The sequence below is a fragment of the Dinoponera quadriceps genome, unplaced genomic scaffold (genome assembly GCF_001313825.1).
Source record: "Dinoponera quadriceps isolate SergipeBrazil2010 unplaced genomic scaffold, ASM131382v1 scaffold1324, whole genome shotgun sequence".
NCBI classification, from domain to species: Eukaryota; Metazoa; Arthropoda; class Insecta; order Hymenoptera; family Formicidae; genus Dinoponera; species Dinoponera quadriceps.
In genome coordinates, this window is record NW_014555402.1 from 6,325 (window position 1) to 20,278 (window position 13,954).

At 40.8% G+C, this 13,954-nt stretch overlaps 1 pseudogene; it reads left to right on the forward strand.

Moving 5' to 3' along the window:
* Positions 1–12,353: 12,353 nt before the first annotated feature.
* On the forward strand, positions 12,354–12,877 carry LOC106744044 (annotated as a pseudogene).
* The last annotated feature ends 1,077 nt before the right edge of the window (positions 12,878–13,954 follow it).

Sequence of the window (13,954 nt, forward strand, 5' to 3'; positions counted from 1 at the left end):
CCACGAGACCGATAGCGAACAAGTACCGTGAGGGAAAGTTGAAAAGAACTTTGAAGAGAGAGTTCAAGTGTACGTGAAACCGTTCAGGGGTAAACCTAAGGAACATAAAAGATCGAACGGGGAGATTCATCGTCAGCGCCGTTGGCTTCGCGTCGGTGGGCGATGTCTCGCGCGGTTCTCCGCGCGGGCACGCTACCGTGCGCGCATGTCCGGCGGTCGTCGTCGTGCACTTCTCCCCTAGTAGAACGTCGCGACCCGCTGGGTGTCGGTCTACGGCTCGGGGGCGGTGTCTGTCGCGTCGCCGGTAAAACGGCACGCGGCAAACCCCCGTACGCCCGGCCGGCTGCCCGGCGGTACTCGCACGGTATCAGGCCGCTTTGAACGCGTCAAGCCCGTCGCAAGCGCGCGCCACGGTTACTCGGAGGCACGGACCAAGAGCCGTCCCCGGTCCTGGCCCGCTGTTGGCCGACGGTGATCCTTTGACAGGCCTTACACGGGGCGACGCGCGCGCGGGGTCCCCCGCGCGCGCCCGCTCCGATACCGGTCGGCGACGCTACTGCTTTGGGTACTCTTAGGACCCGTCTTGAAACACGGACCAAGGAGTCTAACATGTGCGCGAGTCATTGGGACCACCATGACCCAAAGGCGCAATGAAAGTGAAGGTAGGCCTTGGCGCCGACCGAGGGAGGATGGGCCGCGTTGCGACGCGGCCTCGCACTCCCGGGGCGTCTCGTTCTCATCGCGAGAAGAGGCGCACCAAGAGCGTACACGTTGGGACCCGAAAGATGGTGAACTATGCCTGGTCAGGACGAAGTCAGGGGAAACCCTGATGGAGGTCCGTAGCGATTCTGACGTGCAAATCGATCGTCGGAACTGGGTATAGGGGCGAAAGACTAATCGAACCATCTAGTAGCTGGTTCCCTCCGAAGTTTCCCTCAGGATAGCTGGCACTCGGCCGTTCTACGGAACGCGCGCGAGTCTCATCTGGTAAAGCGAATGATTAGAGGCCTTGGGGCCGAAACGACCTCAACCTATTCTCAAACTTTAAATGGGTGAGATCTCTGGCTTTCTTGAACTTTGAAGCCACGAGAATCTCGGATCAGAGTGCCAAGTGGGCCATTTTTGGTAAGCAGAACTGGCGCTGTGGGATGAACCAAACGCAGAGTTAAGGCGCCTAACTCGACGCTCATGGGACACCATGAAAGGCGTTGGTTGCTTAAGACAGCAGGACGGTGGCCATGGAAGTCGGAATCCGCTAAGGAGTGTGTAACAACTCACCTGCCGAAGCAACTAGCCCTGAAAATGGATGGCGCTGAAGCGTCGAGCCTATACTCTGCCGTCAGCGGCAAGTGTGGCGGCGGGTGTAACAGACAACAAAACACAACACAAACAACTTCAACTATATTTACTATTTACAAGGGAATACACGTAACTCGCAGACTTAAGCTCTCTCTTTCGTTAAAGACCGTCGCGCACGTCACGACGACTCAACGGCTCCAAAGAGAATCTCTCCAACCCGTTGTTTATTAGTCAACGCTGATCATCTCTTGTTTACGACTCGTTGCTAAAAGAATCTGCTGTATGTTCAGAGCGTTAAAGGCGCGGGCATTAAGACACGGGCGTAACAATATTATTCCGAACCTGAATTTGGAAAAACTCACCAGAATCTGATTTAGCACCTTGAGTTTAATTAAGCTTAAACTGAGCACGGAATGAAAATCTTATAAACTTTATTAACGAGAGAAATTGTCCTAAGCATACAACAATCAAAAAGTAAAGATTAGATACAATTCAAAAAACAAACTTGGGCCTTATTAAGACTAAAAAGATTATCGAGGACAAAATGTAGCAAGCTATGTCAAATACAAAAGATCGGCCCAATAACTCAAGACACGAACGTTTCTTTCAATTAATGTACATAAACTTAATCACATTGATTACATGACGATTACATGACGTTCCGATCAGACGATGATCTGACTTGTTCAGATCTGAGCCATGGAGTTATCTAGCGGAGGAAATAGTAAACTAATAGAAAATAATGAAATAGCAGGTATTTTCTGATGAGCATACGTTTCTTATGTGTAAATTCACAATTTCAAACTGAACTAAAATAATTCAGTTTCTAAACAACATAAAGCAAAAGTAAAAACAGTTTCATGAAGTGATGTAAACCCAAGGAATCGATGAAACCTATTCCAAACTTCATCAGTTTAACCGTTATAGTCGAACGAGAAATCTTGTCTGGGTTGAACTCATGTAATCGCGTAAATATTAAGTCTAGTAAAAAATAATCCATCATTTTTCCAATAGAGGGCTTTACTAATCTGTATCTCGCGTTGTATAAGTCCGATCGGATTACGCCGGATGGCGTTAGAAAGATAAGATTTCGTACTAAAAAAACCTCTCAGACATTTTTGTGATTGCTTGACTCAGTATTGTTTGAGCGCGCGTCAAAGATGGACACCAGCAAAGAAAAAATACGCCATATTTTAGAGTTTTTCTTCGATAAAGGCGAAAACACAAGCCAGGCGGCTAAAAATGTGAATAGTGTTTATGGTCTTGATACTGTAAGAGCCAATCACGTGCAATTTTGGTTTCGTCGATTCAGTTCCGGTAATTTTGATGTCAAAGATGCACCACACTCCGGGAGGCCAATTGTCGAAAATGTTGATAAAATAATGCAAATCGTCGAGTCCGACCGTCATGTAAGCACCGTTTCGATTGCCAAGGAGCTAAACATTGCACAAAAACCGTTTGGAACCATTTAAATGAGGCTGGATTCAAAAAGAAGCTCGATGTGTGGGTGCCACACGAGTTAACGCAAAAAAACCTCATGGATCGAATTTCCATCTGCGAATCGCTGCTGAATCGCAACAAAATCGATCCATTTCTGAAGCGGATGGTTACTGGTGATGAAAAGTGGGTCAATTACGACAACGTCAAGCGAAAACGATCGTGGTCGAATTGCGATGAGCCGGCGCAAACGGTGGCCAAGCCAGGGTTGACGGTCAGGAAGATTTTGCTGTGTATTTGGTGGGATTGGCAAGGAATTATCTACTATGAGCTGCTCCCCTACGGCCAAACTCTTAATTCGGACCTGTACTATCAACAATTGGACCGTTTGAAAGAAGCAATCGCCCAGAAGCGGCCAGCTTTGGCCAATAGGAGAGGAATTGTGTTCCATCAGGATAACGCCAGGCCACACTCATCGATAGTGATTCGCCAGAAGCTCCGGAAGCTTGGTTGGGAGGTTCTTTTGCATCCACCTTATAGTCCGGACCTGGCACCAAGTGATTACCACCTGTTCCTGTCTATGGCGAATTTTTTTGCTGGTGAAAAATTCGCCTCAAGAAAAGCTTGTAAAAATCGACTTTGCCAGTTTTTTGCCAATAGGGATGAGGGTTTCTATGAGAGAAGCATGATGAAATTGCCTTCGAAATGGCAACAACTTATCGAACAAAACGGTGCATATTTGACCTAAATCGGATCATTGTAACTATGTTAAATAAAGCCTCCAATTTGATACAAAAATAATGGATCACTTTTTATTAGATCTTATATATATAGTCCCACCTGGCTCAATACACGACCGTGTATCATGATTATCACTTTGTACATATGTTAATACTATAATTCCAGATAAATATTAATGCTAAATATTTGCAAACAGATTTTTTTTTATTATAATATCTTACCAATACCAATCCATGCATATAGTAGCTGACCAATCCATGCATGATTGTCTAATGGCTTGTCTGTCAAATTGATACACTTGAGAGGAGACTTATCAGCCAATAAGAATCCTTAACGATTACTCTTAACTTATGCTATCCCTACAAGTTTGTAAGGCTTTGTCTTCTTATGCCTGCGTAAATCATAGATAGGGAGTATTGATTCAATTCCAATGTTTTCATGTGTTAGAAGACGCTGATTACGCTTGGTCGCGTTTTTCATTAACTCTTCTCCAACCGTATTCATATGCAGATTACAGTGTAGATCATGGTTTCGTATATACCATAGTGCATTGATTATTTCACGTAATACTTTATTCTGAAAAGTTTGTATTGTACTTATGTTAGTCATTTTTGTACAGCCCCATAATTGAATGTCAAACAACCAAACTGGTTTGAATATCTAATTGTATATCAGTAATTTGTTTTGTGCTGACAATACGGAATATCGTCCAATAAGCCAATACATTTTCCAATATTTAATATTGATATCTTCTTTTTGCTTTTTCATGTTCTTTCCATTTTAATTTTGTATCCAGGGTCATGCCTAGATATTTGGCCATATTAGCGTATGGTATGATTTTTATATTAATTAGAATTGGACTGTTTTATTTTTCTATATGTAAAATTAAGGTGATTAAATTTTTTCTTGTTTAGTTTATTATGCCATACCTTAGTCTACTCGTTTATTTCATTCAATGCATGTTGTAGTCTGCCTGTCGTGTTATTTATTTTATCATCAACTACCAATACTGCAGTGTCAGCAGCAAATGTGGCCAACAGTGTTTGTCTGTTACGAGAAATGTCTCTGATGTAAAATAATTAAAGAATAGGGCCGCGGACACTTTTCTGTGGCATTCCCGCTGCAATTTGTTTTAGATCCGATTGCTCTTTACCATGACGCACTCTGAAGCATCTTCCTTTAATATATGACTTGAGTATCTCGAAGTATTGCCTTGGCAAATTTCTATGCATTTTAAGTTCCAAACCCTCGCGCCATACTTTGTCAAAGGCTTCTACTACATCAAAGAAGACTGCTGCACAGATTTTCTTCTCTTCCAGTGCTTTTTCTATGACGTCTGTAATGCGGTGCACTTGTTTTATCGTACTATGTTTTCTTTTAAACCCGAACTGGTTGCGGAATTAGCTGCCTTTCTCTTATTATTGGTGTAAGTCTTTTTATGAGCAATTTTTCAAAAATCTTGGATAAAATAGGTAATAGTGATATTGACCTATAAGGTGTAACTTCATTTAGCAGTTTCCCTGGTTTTGGGATTACAATTACCTTAGCTATTTTACAGTGTCGTGGAACATAATTTTGCATGCATTGATTATATATTGCAGCTTGTGTATTGTTAGATCTGGAAGTTCCTTTATAATTTGTCCTGTAAAGAGGTCGAACCCTGGTGCGTTTTTTATACTGAGATTACATTTAATTAAATTTTTAAGTTCTTATAGAGTGACAGAGGGAATTTCTTCTTCATGTTTTTTATTGACAAATTTTATATTTTTCTTATTAGTAATCCCCGGGAGTGGTGCAAAGACACTTGCCAGATGTTTTGCAAATAGGTCGCCTTTTTGCTCTAAATTTCTCGCCCATTTGCCATCAGCAAGTTTCAGAGGCGGATTATGAAACTTTGGTTTTTTAAGCCTCCCGGTTGCTTTCCTTAATGAGTAATATGTACTCTTATCCGCTGTCAGGTTGCTAAGGTATTTGTTTATTGACACATTTTTAAACTTCTGTATTTGTCTCTTTAGAAGTTTGCTCTGCCTGTTTAATTTATTCTTGTCATCTTGATGTCTAAATCGTTGCCATTTCCTGCGTACATTTCTTTTTGATATGACTATTTCTTCAATTTCCACTGAATAATCTATGTCATATCTATTAACCTTATAAGTATGTTTGTGCTTGATTCTGCTGCTTGTTGTATGTCTACAATGAATTGCTCCATTTCCGCATTGATTTGTTTTATAGTATTGAGTGGTGTTTGAATATTAATGTTCTGAGCGAGTTCTTCTTTAAATTTGTTCCAATTTGTTTTTTTATTGATAAGTTTTAGTAGGCCTTCCTCTTGCATTATGATCTCATTTATAGTTAGAATTACCGGAGAGTGATCAGATGATAAATCCTCTTTGTTTTCTATATGGAGGTACTTAGAGGTTTCCTTTAGCTATAAAAAAGTCAATTAGGTCTAGTTACTTCCCTGGTTCTGTTGGTCAGTATATAGGCGATCCAGATGATATAAACTCGCAGATATATATTTGCCCGGCCAGAAGCAGCTCTCTTCCTTTAGTTGTTATTAATCGAGAACCCCTATGCGTGTGTTTTGCATTGAAATCGCCTCCAACTATGAAATGCTTATCCAGGAATTTGAAGAGTTTAATATTGTCTTCTTTCGTAGGTGTGTTTTGGAGGACAAAATATAGCTGCAATTTGAAATCTCTATTCTTCATTCTAATGCAGACTACAGTTACCTGTTTCATTTTGTTTTCGATTTTTAGCTCTTCATGATGGACGATATTATCCCTTATCAGCACAGCCGATCTTCCTCTCGCTTTATATGCTGGATGGGGAGTGTGGTAACAGTTGAATCCGTGAATGCTAATATATTACTCTTTTGTTAAGTGTGTCTCAATAACGAGACAAATATTTACTCTCTCATTTCTTAGAAATATTTCTAGTTCCGATCTGTGTTGTATCAGTCCGTTTGCGTTCCAGGTGGCAATGTGCAGTCTATGGTTCATTTTTTTTTATTATGCTTTAGCTCTTTGGATTTTTCATAAATTCTTTCTAACATATCAATTGTATCTACTAATATTTTAATAATTTTATCCTGCTTTTCTAGTGCTTCTAGAATGGTTACTAAGATATCTTCATTAGTATCTTTCCTCTCTTCCCTTCTGTTTTTTACAATACTAGCATATGATTTGACATAGTGTTCTTGTTCAGGCTTAGCAGCTGATTTCTCAAATATAGTATCTGTTTTCATATTGTTGTTTTTCTTGTCTACTGAAATTCTGTTCTATTGTTGTTGTCTTCGTAGATTTATCGCTTTATTTCTTCTTTCTTGATGTTTTTTAGCAGTTGGACATCCCCTATAGCTTGCCACATGTTCGCCTCAGCAGTTTATACATTTAGGTTTTTGATTTTTCCCCTGGGTGCATTTCTCTAAAGCATGCTTACCTACGCACTTAACACACGCAAAATCTTTTTGGCAGTACTTTTGTGCATGTCCACAAGCCTGCCAACATTTACATTGTTCTATTATGTTATTATTTTTCTTGAATGGTTCTATTTTAACACTTATTCCCAGTATAAATTTTATTTTGTATATCTTTTTTATATTTTCCTCATTGTGGAATGTAAGCATATATAGTTGCAGTCCTCTTATTTGTGTCAATTGCACATTGCACTAATTTATGATTATGCCTTTATTGATTATGTTTTTAGCTTTGAGTATGTTCAATCCCTTGCTGGTCAAATCTGAAATAATTTCGCTTTTGTCACATAAGGGATGAAGACTTCTAGCCATAAGTTTTACAGATCTTGTAAATTTGTCTTCATAAGAGTGCTATTGTATTTTTCTGTTAGATATTTCTACTGAGAGTGCTCTGTATGTTCTGTTATTAGCAACATTTATTTTCCACACATTGTTATTGTGGGGAGTAAATTTGCACTCTTTCTTTGTTATTTGTTAAGTTATTATCTTGAGTTCTCCAAATTGTTCCATTCTAGTGAAAATTATAAACGGAGGAACTTGTTGTTTTTTGAGATATTTTCTTTTCAGTTTTCGTTGTTTTTTCTGCTTGTTTTGTGTTTAATGTTTTATTCCTATAGACTTCTGCAGGTGTATCACGACTACTCTGTGCTGTCCTTTTCTTACTAGGTGACTCATTTTTCTTTAGAATTCAGTCCGTTTCTCTAGCAAGTTCTTCTTCATCCGTGCTATACGTTATTTTACCTAAGATTGAATTTGGTAGTGGCGGTGGTGTTTCTGGATTCTGCCCTATGATTCTTTTCTTTAGGCAAAGTATGTGGTGTTGTAGCTTAGTGACTGTTTGTTCAAGCTCTTTCCTTGCTTTGACTTCCTTTGCCATTCAATATAATAGTTCAGTTTATACAGTTCCATCTGTTTCATTGTTTTATCATGCATTGATGGGTTAAATTTCATCCCGACATTTTTTTTAAGCAGTGGTTGGCCTCCCCCAGAATCCGTGAGGCCATCCTCCTTAGAGGGTGGATTTACCAGGTTTAATCCTGGACTGCCACTTGGGGTAATTTCATCTATATATTTCTTTTCCACCGCTTGTAATGTTGCTATTTTCCACCCAAGATATTTTATTTCCCCGGTACTCTCCAGCTAGCTGGCGAGCATTTCCCAATCCGCCACCTGGGGAGCTGCCCGATGGGGGAGTAGCAACCCTACATCTATTGCAAACAGAATGCAAATATTTTGTGCATACTTTGTAATATCATCCGTTGTGCAACAGCACAACGTGTTTAAAATATGCTTGAAAAATACTTATTTATCACTCAATACTTATTTATTACTCAACAATTTTAATCAAAACATTCATATCTTATTACTACAATAAGTCGTGTTTAATTACATTCACCTGCGGGCAAAATAAGCAATAATATTTATAGAATCAAAATATCCCCGCAATATTGACGAAATTTTCATGTCACCAGATAATTTTCTTTTATATACTGTATCACACGTAACCGTAAATGCATCTAAATACCATTAATTTGTCACCGTAACTGCAAATGCATGATTGCATTCGTCGGTTGCGGAACTTCTTCGTTCCTGCATTCGCGCGGCAGCGGACCCAACTCGGCTAGTTTAGTTTTCCACAACGTTTGACAATAGCGAGCTGCATGCCTCGCTACTGCCGCGTGGTAGAGCGTCGTGGTTTTTATAAGTATTTCCACGATATTTACAGACACGTCGGAGAAATGTCGGGAGAGATAAAAATTCAGAAATGCATTTAACAAGATATTAACAACACTTTAATTCAATTACTGCCAATTTCGGACAACTAATCAATTCCACAATTAATAACGAATGTAACGTAAAAATAACAACTCTTTAATTAGCTCGGTTTCTTCACATACAGGCAACTAAATTCAATACCACGGGAGATTCCGCAACGCAATCAAAAGAGAGCGATCTCTCTCCCGCGATGTTCCGCGAGAACAAGTTGTTTTTAGGCGGCGGATCGGAGCCGCTTGATGGCAGCTATAATAACGCGCGTTGTGTTAACCGAAAAGCTCTCTTGCCGTCATCGTTATGCGAATCTCGCTGGGTTTTCGTTTGGGCGCCAGTCGGGTCTTTCCCGACAGTATTTATTGCTTCTGGCCGATCCTGTACAATATCCAATCTAGCTTTTTTGATAGAAGCAGTTTCCACAAACAAACATACGAGCTAATGATACGGCTTAATATACAATGTACAATACAATGCCGACAACAATTCACCGAGGACTGTGCGAACGGCAATTAAAGAAGGTCACCAAGTCCCGCGACCGAATCTCCGGGATTCCTACGCTCAAGATTCTCTCGAGTACGGTCCTTGTCGCCTTGCAACGTGTCCTCCAAATCTCGTAAGTCAGTGCGACCCAACCTTCAGGGCGCCACGGACCTCCAACGAGTTTCAATTCCCGGTCTTCTTATCACGCCTATACCACCAAGAAGCGACGGCAACTAACTCGGAATTACAATGAAACTCTAATACTTTTCCTACCCGCGGCTGTACAAAGGTTCACTTTCTCACTCACTAGCCACGAGAAGCTCGCCTTTCCTCAGAAACTAGTCCCGATGGCCGCTTTGCTTGTTCGCTATCGAGGGGGACGTCCATTCCGCTCGCCGTCAGACCGCACAGTAACGAGGAGTGCTTGTTAATTAGCGCAAGAGGCAGCCGTCGCAAGGATCTGTCGCGATCAATGCGATATCCTATTTGTTCTTCCGGTGAGATCACGTTTATCAAGGGTACTCGCGGGAGCCTCACGTCTGGTGTTGTTAATTCGACCCTTGCTTGTCCTTGTTTCCTCCCAGGACGACATTCAGCAACTATTGGGTTCGCAATAGTTCAACGGCGCACGCTTTCCGCGAGATCCTCTCCTGCCTGCTCTGCGACCGGGCCGCAAGACTTTGCGCCTTTTTTAGCGCAATATGGCTATTCCGTTGTCCGTCGGCAGCCGTCCATCTGAGAAAAGACCTCTTCGCGTTCTTCCACGAGTCGCTCGAGCCGCTCTTTTAGCTCATCACCGCTCTCTTACGTCCTCGGCTTCTCCCGGCAGCTTCGATCTTTTCCAGTCTTCTTATGTCCCGTGCAGTGGCTTATTGTGGGTGATCATACACTCAAAAAAACAATATAATATCCGCAGGACGCGTTTTGTGCGCAAAACGGCGCGTACAGACAATATTAAAAAATTCGGATGCCTTCTCTCATAAGAAGGCGCGAGTTTCCGGCTTACCCTCGGCTAGGCTAAGGTCTGAGTAACGAGCAAAAATTTGCATCGTCACAACTGGTAAAATGGTTATTGTATGAGGACATATCTTAACGTAATTATACAAGTCACGACATAGACAATATACCGACATATATATATTTGAGATCACACTATACGGAGGAGTCAAAATATGTCTACAGAAGTGCCATTTTATACTTACAGAAATCCACTTTTAATATTATATGAGATGAAAAACATCTCAGACAGCAAGGCAGATTCAACTAGAATAGAACCCAGATCTTCTACTTGTCAGGTGTTTTATCTTCCGGAAGAGGATGTACGCAAAAGGCATCACATACTCATGCACTCGCGAGGCCTAAACGTTTTGGCAAATATGCAGATCAGGTCAAGGTCCGGAAAAGCCCATTTACTCTGACTGCGGAACGTACGTTCTGTGATCTTTTATTTGGTTAACGAAATTAATCCCTTTACCTAGGATAGGACAATTTGAGAGTGTTGAAAGCGAAATTCTGATTGAAATAATTGAAAGGAAATGAATAAAATTATGTAATAAATTTAAATAAATTTATTTTATTTAGCGTATCGGTATGGTTAGAAAAACAAAATTATATATTAGGTATACAACATTGCTCTCGCCGTTTTTTCTTAATTTGAGGTTTTATTGTAAAAAAATGGAGATAAAGTTATGACTAAAAGTATTGTCCATCACTGCCCACTACTTTCTCCCATCTTTAGGACAATGCACGAATCCCGCGTCGAAAAAACTAGTCATCTTTTGAGGTAATCCACGAATCTATCCATTTTCAAACTCTTCATAAAACTGGAAGTGTTGGTCAGCCAGGCCGTGTGCCATTGATCGGAACAAGTGACAATCCGAAAGTGCAACGTCTGGAGAGTACAGCGGGTGAAATAGGACTTCCCATTTCAACGTTTCCAAGTATGTCTTGACCACTTTTGCAAAATGGGGTGGAGCATTGTCATGCTGCAAATCACTTTCTCGTGCCTCTCGGCGTAGTGCGGCCGCTTGTCTTTCAATGCTCGGCTCAAACGCATCAATTGAGTTCGATACCGATTGCCTGTGATTGTTTCAGTTGGTTTTAATAGCTCGTAGTACACTACGCCGAGCTTATCCCACCAAATACAGAGCATTACTTTGGAGCCATGAATGTTCGGTTTGGCCGTCGATGTGGAAGCATGGCCGGGAACTCCCCATCATTTTCTGCGCTTGGGGTTATTGTAATGAACCGATTTTTCATCTCCAGTCACAATGCGATGCAGAAATCCTTTTTGTCTTTGCCTTTCAAGCAGCTGTTCACAAGCAAACAAACGCCGTTCAACATCTCTTGGCTTCAACTCGTACGGCAACCAATATCCTTGCTTTTGAATCATTCCCATGACTTTGAGGCGCTTCGAAATGGCGTGTTGAGTCACTTCCAATGATTGTGACAGTTCTTTCTGAGTTTGACACAAGTCTTCATCAAGTAATGCCTCCAATTCAGCAATCAATCAATTCTTCAAAAATCTTTCCTCTTCCACCACTATGCCGGTTTTCGACGGGAAAATCACCGTTCGTGAAGCGTTGAAACCACTCACGACACGTTCTTTCACTAATAGCGATCTCACCATAGGTATTTGAGAGCATTTGATAAGCCTGAGCCGCAGATTTCTTCATATTGTAGCAGAAAAGTAAAACCTCCCGCAAATGACGAGAATTCGGCTCGTAAACTGACATCTTCAATCGACGATAACTTTATGGTACAGATACAAATCGACTAATGTGACTATTAGGTTATGTTGACAGATGCCCAAGTTGATTGTATGATGTATATGATCTATTTACTTTGACTACTAAGTTCCACTAAAGCCATCTATAGGGAAACGGCGGGAGCAAAGGTGTTCACCAAATAATATAAGAAAGATAATAATCACCTGTGTATGTGTTTAAGGAGTGAAATGGAACTGGAAATTGGAATGAAATGATTAAAAAACCTGTATAATAAATTTGAAATAGTAAATTTGAAATGGATATATATGTATATGTATATATATATATACAGAGTGCGTCAAGTATATAAGGACACTCACATATGTGCTTGGCACTTCATAGCAATTGATTTTATTTTTTTTTTGCTCAAATTAGAAATGGAAGACAATAAACTAACTCAGGAAATGAAAAGACAAGCTGTTATCGTCGCTATACACGCGAATCACAGCGATCTTGAAATCTCCCGATTTTTGAAAGTAGCCCGATCATTATTAACAAAGTTTGTCGAGGGTTGGAAGCATCTGATTGCAATGTGGAAAGTGTTGCCAAGCGTAAAAAACATGAAGCACGTTCTGGTAAAGTTAGAACATCACAGTTTGTGCAGAAAATACAGGGAATTATTGATGAAGACCCTTCAAAGTTCATAAGGGCAATATCAAAATATCTCCAATTTTCTGAGTGCACAATTCGTCGCATTATCTACGAAGACATCCGGTACAAGTCTTACGCGATGCATAGAGGTCAGTTCATGTCTGCACAAACTCGTGAACAGCGATTCATTCGGGCATAACGACTCCTAAACAAGTTAAAACATCCTGAAATCTCGGATGTGCTCTGGTTTTTTTCTGACGAAAAAAATTTTGATCAGGATTAAAAAATAAACCGACGAAATGATGGGTGACTCTGTGCAGATCTTTCAGATGTTCCTCGTGTTATGCACACAAAGTTTCCAGCAACTGTAATGGTTTTTGGGGGTGGTGAGCAATGAGGGACACGTCATGCCACCCCATTTCTTTTCTCAAGGACTTCGGGTGNAATGATGGGTGACTCTGTGCAGATCTTTCAGATGTTCCTCGTGTTATGCACACAAAGTTTCCAGCAACTGTAATGGTTTTTGGGGGTGGTGAGCAATGAGGGACACGTCATGCCACCCCATTTCTTTTCTCAAGGACTTCGGGTGAATGCCGCCGCCTACGTTGAGGCTTTGGAAACAGTTGTGAAGCCTTGGATAGACAGTGTGAGTGGTGGGAAGGCATATGTATCCCAACAGGACTTTGCTCCTTCACACAAAGCAATGAGAACGCGAGATTGAATGTTCGAGAATCTGCATGTTCACATAACCCCAAACATGTGGCCTCCTAGCTCCCCGGATCTTAAACCTTTAGATTATTATGTATGGGGCGTTGTTGAATGGGAGACCAATAAACATCTTCGTAATACGCTTGATTCCCTCAGAGCAGCTATTACCAGAGTAATGACGCATATGGACGAGGATCCTTTGATTCGAGAATGCAAACGTTTTCGGCAGAGAATTGAAACTGTTATTGCCGCTGAAGGAGATTTTATCGAATAACTTATGGCCCATGGGCCACTTACTTTGCTGTAAAAGTTTCATTAAAATAAAACAAGTTTTTTAAAAAATATACAAATTCTAGTTTTTAAGTCAATACGTTCTCAAACACCTGACGCACATTGTATGTACAGGGTGTCCCGGACCACACGTCTCACCCGATTTTTTCGTAAACGCGACATTTTAAAGAAAAATGTTTCGGACAAAAATTTTGTGACTTTGAAGGGCACATAAGATGGTGTCATTGGTTTGACCTTGGATAGTCGTTTGAAGGTCACGTGAAGGTCACCTTTAATTTCTTAAATAGAAACCCACATTTTTCAATGCATATTCTTGTAGCTTACCTCGAGAGCTTTCCAGAACGCTATAATGAAACGTTTTTTTAATAAGTACTTTTTGAGTTATGAG